The following is a 13,864-nucleotide window of genomic DNA, read 5'->3' on the forward strand; positions in this document are numbered from 1 at the left end:
GGAGGTTTTCAAAGTCAAGCCACAATCCATCACATGGTTTAATGAGGTGTAAATCATGTCTGAATGGTTTGACTACATCCTTTTTTTTTACAAAAGTGACAAACCAGGTGGATAAAGGGGATCCTATAGATGTATTATAACTGGACTTCCAGACAGCATTGCGTAATGTATCACAAAAAGGTTAATATGCGAGACAAGATCACGTGGGGTTAGGAAAGAAAATTATGAGGAGAGAGCATTGGCTAACAAATAAAAGCCATGAAATGGAGATGCTGGTTCTGGACTGGGTTGGACAAGGTCAAAAATCACATGACACCCTGTTACAGACCAAAAGGTTTATTGGAAAACACAAGCCTTCGTATCGCTGCACCTTCATCAGGTGTTAGTGTGAGAGGATATCTTAGACAGGATTTAGACGGAAACGATCAAAAGGTTGTACAGCTCATGCACATGAATTGAACACATGCAAGATGGCTCCTAAATCTTTAATAAGTTAGAATGGAGGTATAGTTTTTGATTGATTAATATGCAAATCGCAGAATTTCTTTCAAGTCACTGCTTCGAGAGACCTTCAGGTATCATCAATGTAAAGGAGGTGAGCCCTGTGGCCAGAAATGTATTTTAGGGGTGAGGCATTGTTTGGAGTCTGTCTGTGTCTTCACCTGGAGTCAGACTGGGCTTATTTCCAACGTAGTAAGTTATAAAATACACATTGACTGACTATCTCAAATTGCATGTTTGTTGAACAAAACAGAATGTATGTGCAAACACAAATGTGCATGTACAAATTCAGTCCACAGATTTATATATGTGTGTGTATGTGTGTGCATGTGAAAGAGGGCGGGTGTCTGTGTCAAGGGGAGAGAGAAATAGACAGTGTGTATGTGAGGGAGAGTGTGTGCGTGAGTGTGGGAGGGAGAGAGAATGTGTGTGTATGCGTGCATGTGACATACAGAGTGCGCATGTGAGAGAGGGGGAGTTTGAGTGTGTGTGTGTGGAGCGCATAGGGAGAGTGTGCATCAGTGTGTGTAAAGGGGAGAGTGAGACAGTGTGCTTGTGCAGGCTAAGACACAGATATGACAGATCCCTTTCCCCAGACACACCAATCCGTGGTTTCTGAGCTTCCCCTCCCTCGACCCTCTGCTCCATTCGTTGTTCATGTTACAAACCCAGATGCTGCAACTGCAGTCCCCATGCTCCATCCAGAGTTGGGCCACTAAATCCTCAGGTCTCCCTGAATGTCTGGGGCAGCTCCCAGAACAACCTCCAGCAAACCATCCCCAGCCCCTCCACTAACTTTTCAATAAGAGGAGACAGTCAGAAGCCCCTGAGCTACAAGTTAGAGACCTGGCCCTTCACAATGATATTCGAGGGGCTTCCTCGTATTAATGACCGCACCTTTAGCTGAGGGGGACAAACACAGGCGTTCAGTGGACAGGCGCAGACCAAGTTTCAAAGACGTGTCTCAAAGTTGCTGAAACGCTCTGGTCCAACATGAAGCACCACATGCGACACACCAGGAAGTAAATAGCAGCCTGACACACAGCATTTAATCGTTTCTGCGTTTCACAATGCCAGCACTCGATACACTAGCCAGGCAAAAACCAAGGCCAAGGAAAGATACAGAGGGAGATTCACATGAAAGGTAGAAACAGGCAATTCATTAACTGTGAACATGATGTGGAAACATGGACGGGAAAGACAAGACAGAGGAGTGTGTCCAACTGGCGGAGTTAGTCCTTGGTGCGTTCCATCACAAGAATGAGAACATGAATAAATCATTGCTGGATGAGTCGAAAATGTCTGTGACATCTAATGCTGAATCGCCCCCATAGAATCAGCCCAGACACGATAAACTGGGGCAAGGTAACAGCCCAGCATGGAGAACTGTACAGACTATGCCAATGTATTGCTGAGTAGGCTGGAGTACCTGCCGAGCACGGGAAGTATTGCAAACCTTTGTCAGTATATTGCTGCTCCACTTGCACTGGATGTCTGCCGAGCATGGGAAGATTTGCAGCCCATACTGCAAGTGACAATAAGTGGGACTCCCACAAATTAATGTCCCTGCATCTCCATGCTGCAGCTCAAGGCAGGGGGCATGTACGCATGCGTGTTGGGGTCTGGGATGGTGGTAGATGTGAGAATCATTGTCCGAGAGAGAGAATACGCATGGAAAAACTCAGTTTCAATATGAACAACTGGTAGAAATTGGGTAGAGAGAGATGGAGGAATGTTCATGGACAGATATGTGGAAATGCTTGAGAAAATTAAAGTAACTGCATTGAGGACCCGATAACAATATAGATCAGAGTGCACAGGAATGACAGGTTGTATGGGATTTTGGTGTGAGTTCATATACCAGCCATGGAGTATTGACTCCGATTTGCTTCTGCAGGTTGAAATTTGGGAGAGTCAGCAGCAGATCATTGGCTTCATTAAGACCTGTATTTCATTGCTCAACCTTCTAAGAGCAGATGGGATGAACCAATAAAGTATATTCGGAAGGTTTTAGTAGTTGAAAATAGGAAGGGTCAGGGTCTGGTGTCAGGGATCAGATCATGATCAAAAGAAACATTACAGTTGAGACTCTTCTGCTTCAGACATCGATATTGGCCAGGGATGAAATGGAGCCGGAGGAAGGAAATTGAGTTTATAACTATAACAGAAGATGGCGACCGCCCTGCTCTGAAAACTTATGTAAAAACGGAAATGGTATCATGAATCAAGGTTCACAGCTGAAATTAAGTAAGTCAACACACAAGTCTATGAGGGACACTGCGAGAAGCAAAGAGGGAGTGGGTGAAGAAACAAGCTCCCTGATGCAGTTAGAATATCTGCATTGAGAGTCTCAGCAGGAATAATAACAACAACAATCAGAGTAGAGTCATGAAAAGAACAGTGTTACATTCAAACCCGATTTATAGATTTAATGATTGAACATGACACTTACCAGGGGCACCAATGATAGCCAGGATTGGATAATAAAAATATTGAATAATGTAAAGTACCCATAAGATCTGACGTGGTAATGGCAATCGATCGTAATATTTAGAAAGATACCAAACATGCGAGGATAAACTCCTGTCCATTATTTGAACTTGCCAGTCCATTGTTCTCAGATTCTGATCCATTGTTGTAACATTTTGTCTAATGCTCCCAGATCCTGATCTTTCTTCCCCCACTCTGGAGCTGCTGATCCCTGTTAGTGCTGTCGATGATGCTTCCACTCATACTATGGGATAACACATTGAACGGAGCCCATTTATCATTACAAGCTGGAAACCCTCCACTGGGATAATTACAATCCATGGAGACTGACATTAATCACAGTCACTGAACAAACAGGCTCTGTTAACCCATTCCTTACATCGCTTTTCCTATCCCAATAAAAGGGAATATTTACTCAGTCTGGCGGAACAGATGAGGGTTGCTGAGGGAGGGACCATCAATCTTCCAATGTTTTTAATCTTTCCTCCTTGTATGTGGAAGTATTGCCAGAGCACTGCAGGGTTATATACGTTCCACCTCGTTTATAAAAGGAGATAAGAATAAAATAACGGACCAGCTGCATAAGATGATGGGTGGGCAGGTTCCCAGAGACCTTAATCTAGGCTACAATATTTATTGCCCATTGACTTTGTGTAGTCCTGCAACTGGTTTAACGTACACTGTCGTTAATTCTTTTTCCATGAACTTGAGACAGCATTCAGAGCATCGCGGCTGCTGCTCAGGAAAGGGAGGAAGCAATTGTTTCCCAATTGTGCCTGTTACAGAGATAGGAAGAGACAATTCAGCATTTCGGGCCTGTTAGAGTGAGATAGGCAGAGGCCATTTCTTCCAATCGTGCCATTCAGCATTTTGAACCTGTTACAGAGGGACAGGAGGACGCCATTCAACCTCTTAGGCTTGTTACAGAGGGACAGGAAGCCAAGCTTGTTTCGGCAACCACTTTGAAAAGCTGCTTGGGAGATGCTTATGGCAGGAAAGTGGGAGGCATTCACAAATGAAATCAGAGAGTCTCGCGACAGTATGTTCCTGTTCATGAGCAGGGTAAGACTGGTCGGTGTAGAGAATGCTGGATGGCTAGCGAAATTGAGGCGCTGGTTAAGGAAGAGAAGGAAGCATACGATCGGTGTAGATAGCAGTGTAAAAACAATGACTGCAGATGCTGGAAACCAGATTCTGGATTAGTGGTGCTGGACGAGCACAGCAATTCAGGCAGCATCCGAGGCACAATAAAGTAAATCCTTTGAGGAGTACAAGGGCAGAATGATTACACTCAAGACAAACACCAAAATACTGATAAAGACAAATCATTCCCTCATTGTAGAGGGGGCGCAGACATTTCTCCACATGAGAATATTCGACTCTGAGAGGTGCAGTGGTCAGTGAAGAGAGTGAAGTCAGAGTACAACGGGATCCTGATCAGATGGGTGAAAGGGCTGAGGAGTGTCATTTGGAGTTTATTTTAGACACACAGAAGGTGTAGCATTCGGTAAGTCAAATCAAGACAGCACTTATAGGTAGGATCTTGGGAAGGGTTGACAAACACATATGTTAATAGAAATTATTGAAGTCCTGCAGTGTGGAAACAGGCTCTTCAGTCCATCATGTCCACACTGACCCTCCAAATAGTATACACCAGACACACCCATACATTACCCCCGTAACTCTACATTTCCCACAGCTAATTCACCTAATCTACACATCCCTGGATACTGCAGAGTAATTTAGCAAGGCCACTGCACAGAAACTGCACATTATTGGACTGTGGGAGGAAAGCCAAGCTCCAGGACGAAACCCACGCTGACACAGGGACAATCTACAAATCGCACACCGTCACCAGAGGATGGGACTGAACCCGAGTCTTTGATGCTGTGAGCCAGCAGTGCTGACCACTGAGCCACCATGCCCTCTCAGCGATCTGCTCAGAGCTACTGCATTCTCTCACTTTCTCTGGAACCTTCACATTTGTTCAGATGTTGCTGAATTCCAGTGGCGACCTCCAATATGCCCCCCACCTTTACCCTCAGCCGAGGATTCACCCCCTCCCAAACTCTGATGGTCAGGGCGTTCCACTATAACTGACCGATCTCCTGCACTTCAGCCCTCACCTCTTCCCCTCCTTCCCAGATCAATTCATCCATTAATACTGCAGTATGCACAATACTTGCTGAGCTAAAATAAAACAAAGAGCTGCGGATGCTGGAGACCTGAAACAAAAGCTGTTCTGATGAAGAGTCCCCAGATTTTACGTGCTAACTCTGCTTTCTTCTTACGGATGCTACGAGACTCGCTGAGTTCTGCCAGAAATTTCTTGCATAACTAATTCCCTGTTTATATCGTGTGCAAAATTTGCCCTGCAGTTTTGCCTATGATTTGTTTCACCTTGCTGTTTCTAATCTCCACCCAAACTGTTCCTGAGCAATCTGAGCACCGTGAGCTGTGGTGTGATAAATGGTACATTCAGTGAGATGTTCCCTGAGGCCTTTCTTGAAATTAATACAATCTCGCTGCCTCTTGTTTGTCATTCTCAATGGGAATGATGAGATTCTCCCTGGTTCTCCCCTTGCGCTGACGGAGTGGAGAAAGACATTGATCTCCCGTCAATGCGGTCCATTCGGCCCGATGGCTAAGTCTGCTCTAACCTGGAGGGGGGCAACCTTAGAGCAGGCAGGCATGATCTGGTGTCATGGCCACCACTCCTGGTCCTGAGGGAAGTGGAAGTCCTGCCTGTGACCCTCCCCATCCAGGAGGAGCTCCATGCCCCTGCCCACAATATGGGTTTGAGGAGGGCAGTAATGTCCCCCTGCCAGCTACGTATAGGCTCAATATCAGGAGGTGTGCAGGATAGCTCCATACGGACTGTGCTTGTTCCAGTGCACTGTGGGCTTTCAAAGACGGCACTTGTTCCCGGGATGCTATTTACTTCCTAGATCTCTGGCGAGCTGGGAGGTGGTGTGGGAATGGTGTGCTGTAAATGTGTGTGTGTGTCGGGAGGGAGGGGGGAGGAAACCAACTTATCCCTAACTGTGTGGGCTCGAACACCAATTAATGTGGGGAGTGTGGTAAAATACACTCAGCCACACACTGGGAATTGCTCCCCAAACTCAACTCAACTTGCACTTTAAATAAAAACAAGATGAATTATTAAAATTAATCCATAAGAACACAAGGACTAGGAGCAGGAGTACGCCATCTGACCCCACCATTTAATAAGATCAGTGTAGATCTTTTCAAAGACTCAGCGCCACTTACTCGCCCTCTCAACATTACCCATAATTCATTTACTGTTCCAAAATCTACTTTTGCCTTAAAAACATTCAGCGAAGTAAACTCAATGACTTCACTCAGCAGGGAATTCCAAGATTCAGGTGACGATGTTCCTTCTCAACTCAGTCCTAAATCTGCTCCCCCTCATTTTGAGGCTATTCCCCTTAGTTCTAGTTTCATCCAAAAATGGAAACAACCTCCCTGCTTCTATCTTATCTATTCCCTTCATAATTTTATATTTTCATAAGCCCCCCACTCAATCTTCTAAATTCCAATGAGTATAGTCTCAGTCCACTTAATCTCTCCTCATTATTAAATGCTCTCAAATCTAGAATCAACATAGTGAAACTCTGCTACACCCAAGACGGTGCCAGCATGTTATTTCTCAAGTAATTAGGCCCAAATCTGTAGAACGGACACCAGGTGTGGCCTCACCAGCACAATATCAAGCTACAACATAACCTCGTGTTTATGAAGTGCATCCCTGAAGCAATAAAGGATAATATTCAATTTGCCTTCTTAATTATCTGCAAAACAACGTTTTGTGATCCCTGCACAATGATACCGAGCTCCATCTGCACAACAGAATGATGCAACGTTTTCACCATTTAAAGATAGCCCTTTTTACACTTAATCCTCCAAAGATGGATAACACAAGTGTACTCCCATTGCCAGACCTTTGCCTACGCACTGAGTCTGTGTATATCACGGAGCATGATCTGGCCGGATTTGCCTTTCCAAAATCCAACAGTTCACAGTAATCTACAGCAGCCATTCCTCGCTCCATTGGCCCATCTGATTAAGATCCTGTTGTATTCTGAACTGACGTTCTTCACTGTCCACTACACCTCCAATGTTGGTGTCTTCTGTAAACCTACTGACCATACGTCATATATACACATCTAAGTCATTTACATAAGGACTCAATATCCATCCTTGCAGCACACTGCTGCTCACAGACCTCCTGACCACAAAGCAAACGTCCATCATCCCGCTCTGTCTCATACCTGCAAGCCAACGTTTTGCCAAATGGCTATTTCTGCTGAGATTCCATGTTATCTAACCTTGCTAATCAGTCTGCTTTGTGGAACCTTGTTCAATATCTATATAGACAACATCCACAGTTTGCCTTCATCAATCTTCTTTGTCACTTCAAAAAAACTCAAACAAGTTAGTGAGACACGATGGTGCACGCACAAAACCACATTGACTCTCCCTAATCATTCCTTGTCTTTCCAAATACATGTATACCCCGTCCCTCAAAATCCCTTCCAACAACTTGCCTGCCACTGACTTCAGGCTCACTTTACTCTTGTTCCATGGCCTCTCCTTACCACCTTTTTAAAAATAATTGCACCTCATTTGTCGCTATCAATGATACAAATATCTTAGAGAGGAGCCCAACAATCACTTCCATAGCTTTCCAGAAATTTCTTGGATACACCTGATCAGGTACCAGGGCTTTATTCACTTTGATGGGACTTAAGACATCTAGTACCACATCCTCTGTAACATAGACACTTTTAAAGTTATCATTGTTTATTTCTCCAAACTCTCACGCTTCCATATCCATCTCCGTTTAAAAAATGTTGTGAAATACTCATATCTTTCCCACCCCCGTGGTGATATAGACAGGAGTCCTATTCGCTGGTCTAGTTAATATTTTATCTGTGATATATTTGTTTGATCTCTTTGGATTCTACGTAAATAATTTCCTGAAGCTCTTTCACGTCCCTTTTTGCTCTCCCTTTTTCCCTCGAGTATATCACTTTAAAAACGTGATCCTTCACTCCCTTCTGCCATATCGGCTCCCAGGAGGAACAATTCAACTCCAGGCCATCCCAGAAAGGCCTCCTACTACATGGATCGCAATTTCCCTCCTATCTTATCAACAATGCCCTGCATCGCACTCCCTCCACTTCCCACACCTCCGCCTTTATCCCCTCCCTTGAACCACAATAAGAATATAACCCCACAGTCTTCATCCTCCACCCCACTAACCTCCAGAGACAGTGCAGTAACGTCTGTTATTTCTGCTACCTAATGTCAGACCCCACTACCAGAGACATATTTCCCTCCCCAGCCCTATCTGCATTCCGCAGAAACCATTCCCTCTGCGACTCCCTTGTTAGGTCCACACCCTCCCACCAACATACCCTCCACACCATTGACCCTCCCTTGCTGCCACGGGAGATGTAAAACGTGCGGTTACACCTCCCTCTGACCTCACTTTGAGACCCCAAAATGATCTTTTTCACATCAGGCAGAAATTTTCCTGCACATCCCAACACCTCATCTACTGCATGTCGATAATATGGTAAATTTAACATAGTTAATCCAACTAACCTATACATCTTTGGACTGTGGGAGCTAACAAGGACACCCGGGGAATCCCTCACAGACACGGAGAGAATGTGCAAACTCCACACAGACAGTCACCTGAGGTTGAGATAACACCCAGGTCGCTGGTGCTGAGGCAGCAGTGCTAACCACTGAATCACAATACGGTGGGATCTTTGGTGCTTACATGCTGCCCCACTGACACCGAAGTCACTCACCCTGCCTCATTTCCCAACAGAAGAGGTGGAGAATGCCTAGTGATATTATTTGTAGACAGTTAATCCAGAGACCCAGATAACATTCTGGGGACCTGGGTTTGAATCCCACCACGGCAGACGGGGGAACTTGAATTCAACAATAAATCTGGACTTAAGAATGAAGTGACCACAATGAATCCATTGTCAATTTTTGGAAAAACCCATTCGGTTCACTCATGTCCTTTAGGGAAATAATCTGCCATCCTTACCTGGTCTGGCCTACATGTGACTCCAGACCTATAGCAAGGTGGTTGATCTTAATTGTCCTCTGGGTAAACGCAGCAATAAATGCTGGCCTAGCCAGTGATACTCTAATTCTGTGAATAAATAAAGACAATAGGCCAACGTTTGTTCCTTCTCTAGAAGGAATATCCGACAAACTCAATCAAACGTTTTCTCACACACACTGAAAAAATACCTTTCCATTCAACCCGTAAACACGACAGCACTCGAAGGCTATGTTGGTAAAGTTAAAACTCTTTATCATTGCATCTATATTATTCTTACAGATAACTGAGAAAGTTGCATCTCAATTCCCTACTGACTAGTGGTCTATAATACAATCCCAGTAGGGTGATCACTCCTTTCTTATTTCTCGTTCAACCCAAGTAACTTGCCTGGATGTACTCCCAGGAATATCCTCCGGAAGCCCATCCGTCAGGTTATCCCTAATTAAAAACGCCACTTCCCCAGCTCTGTTGCTCCCTTTCTATCCTAGCCGTAGCATCTATACCCTGGAACATGAAACTGCTAGTCCTATCCAACCCCGAGTGATGATGAGGGAAGTGGCTGGGGTGGGGAGTGGGAAGTTGAGAGAGAAGGTTATGAGGTGGGGGAGGGCGTAGTTGATAAGGAAGATGCTGGGGTGGGGAAGAGTGATGTGGGGGGGGGAAGGTGCTGGGGTGGGGACGAGGACTTTAATGGTAAGGTGCTGGGGTGGGGAGGAATTTGTTGAGGGAAAAGGCGGTGGGCTGGGGAGCGGATGTTGAGAGGAAGGTGCTGGGGTGGGAAGGGGAATGTTGAGAGGGAAGGTGCTGGGGTGTGGAGAGTGTTTAAGAGAGGGAAGGTACTGGGGTGGAAAGCGAGTTGTTGAGAGGAAAGGTGGTGGGGTGGGGAGGGGGGATTTGAGAGGGAAGGCGCGGTGCAGGAAAGGGGGATGTTGAGAGGGAAGGTGCTGGGGTGGGGGTTGGGGATATTGAGGGGTGCTGAGGTGGGGAGGGGCATGTTAGATCGAAGGTGCTGAGGTGGGGGAGGGGGATGTTGGGAGAGACGGTGCTGGTGTGGGAGACGGGGATTTTGGGAGAGAAGGTTCTGGAGTGGGGAGGGGAATGTTGAGACGGAAGGTGCAGGGTTTGGTAGGGGGACGTTAAGGGTAAGATGTTGGGGTGGGGACGGCGCTGTAGAGAGGGAAGATGCTGGGTGGAGGAGGGGGATTTTGGGAGAGAAGGTGCTAGGGTGGGAGAGGGGGATGTTGAGAGGGAAGGTGATGGGGTGCGGAGGGGGATGTTGAGAGGGAAGATGCTGGGGTGGGAAGGGGGTTGTTGATGGGGGAAGGTGCCTGGGTGGGGCAGGGAAATGTAAAAAGAGAAGGTGCTGGTGTGTGGCGGGGGATGTTGACAGATAAGGTGTTGGGGTGAGGAGGGAGGTGTTGAGGAGAAAGGTGCAGGGGTGGGGAGAGGGATTTTGAGAAAGAAGGTGCTGGGTTGAGGAGGAGAATGTTGAGAGGGAAGGTGCTGGGGGTGGGGTTCTTGAGAGGGAAGATGCTGGTATGGGGAGCAAGCTGTTGAGAGGAAGGTGCTGGTGTGGGTAGGGGATGTTGAGAGGGAAGGTGCTGGGTGGGGAGGGGGATGTTGATAGGGAAGGTGCTGATGTGGGGATGGGGATGTTGAGCGGGAAGATGCTGGGGTGAGGGAGGGAGACGTTGAGAGGGAAGGTGGTGGAGTGAGGGAGGGAGACGTTGAGAATGAATGTGCTGGGGTGAGGGAGGGAGACGTTGAGAGGGAAGGTGGTGGGGTGGGGTGGGGGGATGTTGAGTGGGAAGGTGCTGGTGTGGGGAGGGGTGATGTTGAGAGGGAATGCGCTGGTGTGGGAGGGGAATGTTGAGAGAGGTGGTGCTGGGGTGGTGACGGGAATGTTGAGAGGGAAGGTGCACGTGTGGGGTAGGGAGATGTTGATTGGGAAGGTGCTGGGTGGGGAGGGGTTGTTGAGAGTGAAGTTGCTGGGGTGGGAAGAGGTGTGTTCAGAGAGAAAGTGCTGAGGTGGGGAGGGGGATGTTGAGAGGGAAGGTGCTGGGGTGGGGAGGGGAATGTTGAGAGAGAAGGTGCTGGGGTGCATAGGGGATGTTGAGAGGGAAGGTTCAGGGATGGGGAGGGGGCTTTTGATAGGGAAGGTGCTGGGGTGGGAAGGTGGATGTTAAGTGGGAAGGTTCTGAGGTGGGGAGTGGAATGTTGAAAGAGGAGGTGCTGGTGTGGGGACGGGAATGTTGAGAGATAAGGTGCAGGGGTGGGGGAGCGAAATGTTGAGTGTGAAGGGGCTGGGGTGGGGAGGGGGATGTTGAGAGGGAAGATGCTGGGGTGGGGAGGGGTATTTTGAGAGGGAAGATGCTGGGGTGGGGAAGGGGATGTTGAGAGGAATGGTGCTGGGGTGGGGAGGGGAATTTTGAGAAGGAAGGTGCAGGGGTCGGGCAGGAAGATGTTGATTGGGAAGGTACTGGGATGGGGAGTGGGTTGTTGAGAGGGAAGGCGCTGGGGTGGGGAAGGATATGTTGAGAGAGGTGTTCGGGTGGGGCGGGTGATGTCGAGAGGGAAGATGCTGTGGTGGGGGAGGGGATTGTTGAGAGTGAAGGTGCTGGGGAGGTGGAGGGGTATGTTGATAAGGGGAAGGTGTTGGGGTGGGGAGGGGTATTTTGAGAGGGAAGATGCTGGGGTGGGGAAGGGGTTGTTGAGAGGAATTTTGCTGGAGTGGGGAGGGGGATTTTGAGAGGGAAGGTTCGAGTGGGGAAGGGAGATGTTGTCTGGGAAGTTGCTGGGGTGGGGGAGGGAGATGTTGAGAGGGTAGATGCTGGGGTGGGGAGGGGAAATTTTCGAGGGAAGGTGCTGGGTTGGGGAAGGGGGATGTTGAGAGGGAAGATGCTTGTGTGGGGAGGGAGATTTTGAGGGAATGGTACTGGAGTGGGGAGGGGAATGTTAAGAGATGAGGTGCTGGGGTGGGGACGGGAATGTTGAGAGGGAAGGTGCATGGGTGGGGAGTGGTTGTTGATAGAGAGGGTGCTAGGGTGGGGAGTGGATTGTTGAGAAGGAAGGCACGGTGGTGGGGAGGGGGATGTTGAGAGAGAAGGTGTTGGGGTGTGGAGGGGGATGTTGAGAGAGAAGGTGTTGGGAAGGGGAGGGGGTGTTGAGGGAAGGTGCTGGGTGGGATGGTGGATGTTGTGGGAAAGATTCTGGGGTGGGGAGGTTGATGTTGAGAAGAATGGTGCTAGATTGGCCCGGGGGTGGGCAGGGGAATCTTGAGAGAGAAGGTGTTGGGATGGGGCGGGTAATGCTGAGAGGGAATGTGCTATGGTTGGGGGGTGATGCTGAGAGGGAAGGTGCAGAGGTGGGGGCGTTGGATTTCGAGAGAAGGTGCTGGGTTGGGGATGGGGATTTTGAGAGGTTAGTCGCGGGGGTAGAGAGGGTGATGTTGAGAGGGAAGGTGTGGAGAGGGGGATGTTGAGAGGGAAAATGCTGCGGTGGGGAGGGAATTTTGAGAGAGAAGGAGCAGGGAGGGGGAGGGGATGTTGAGAGGAACTGTACTGCAATGGGGAGGGGGATGTTGAGAGGGAGGTTGCTGGGGAGGGGGTGGGGTATATTGAGGGGGAAGGTGCTGGGTTGTGTGAGGGGTTTGTTGAGAGGGAAGATACTTGGTGGGAGAGGGGAATGTTGAGAGGGAAGGTGCTTGTGAAGGGAGGGGGATGTTGAGAGGGAATGTGCTGTGGTGGGGAGGGTGATGTTGAGAGGAAGGGTGCAGTGTAAGGGAGGGGGATGTTGAGAGGGAATGTGCTGGATTGGGGAGGCGATGTTGAGAAACAAGATGCTGGTGTGTGGTAGTGGGATTTGACAGAGGAGGTGCTGGGGTGTGGAGGGGAAAGGTGCTGGGGTGGGGGAGGGGGTTATTGAGAGGGTAGGAGGAGTGGGCCAGGGCGACCGAGAAGGTACAGTCCCTGCAGAAGGTGGACAAGCGAGGGGAGTAAAATATGTCTGATGGTGGCATCTCGGAGTTGGCAGAAATCACGGCTGATAATCTATATTCTGCATGTAAACAGAGATCCCGAGCTTCCAGTTACCTGCCACTTTAACACCCCACCCTGTTTGCTGGCCAACATCTGCCTCACGCTTTCTGCAGTGTTCCAGCAAAGATCAGCATCAGTTGGTAGAACTACATTTCGTTTTCCATTTGGAAACGGTGCAGCACTCCGGACTCAATACCAAGTTCAATAATTTTGGAGCCCGAAATCCCTCATGTTCTACCGCTCTATCCCACACACCAGGCCTTGTTATCACATAGCCTGCCATTACACATTACCTATGGTTAGCCATCAAGTCTCCATTAACAGCGATTCACCCTCCCAACAACATTGTTCTCCACGCCTTTATCCAACTCTTCTTCTCACTATATCCCTACCTATCCTTTACTCCTTACATCCTCAGGAAACAGGAGAATCGACGTTTCGGGCATAAGCCCTTCTTCAGGAAACGTCGATTCTCCTGTTCCCTGGATGCTGCCTGACCTGCTGCGCTTTGCCAGCAACACATTTCCAGCTCTGATCTCCAGCATCTGCAGACCTCACTTTCTCCTTACATCCTCACCCCACCATTCCTTCAGCATATAAACCAGCATTTTACGACTATCAGCACTGAGAAAGGGTCACCGGGTTCGAAATGTTAACTCTTAAAACTCTTCACAGATGCTGCAAGGCCTACTGAACTTGTCCAGCATCCTCTGGTTGTTGTTTC

The sequence above is a fragment of the Chiloscyllium plagiosum genome, unplaced genomic scaffold, assembly GCF_037043375.1.
Source record: "Chiloscyllium plagiosum isolate Xiang-an unplaced genomic scaffold, Cpla_swu_hap1 HiC_scaffold_42, whole genome shotgun sequence".
Lineage (NCBI taxonomy): Eukaryota > Metazoa > Chordata > Chondrichthyes > Orectolobiformes > Hemiscylliidae > Chiloscyllium > Chiloscyllium plagiosum.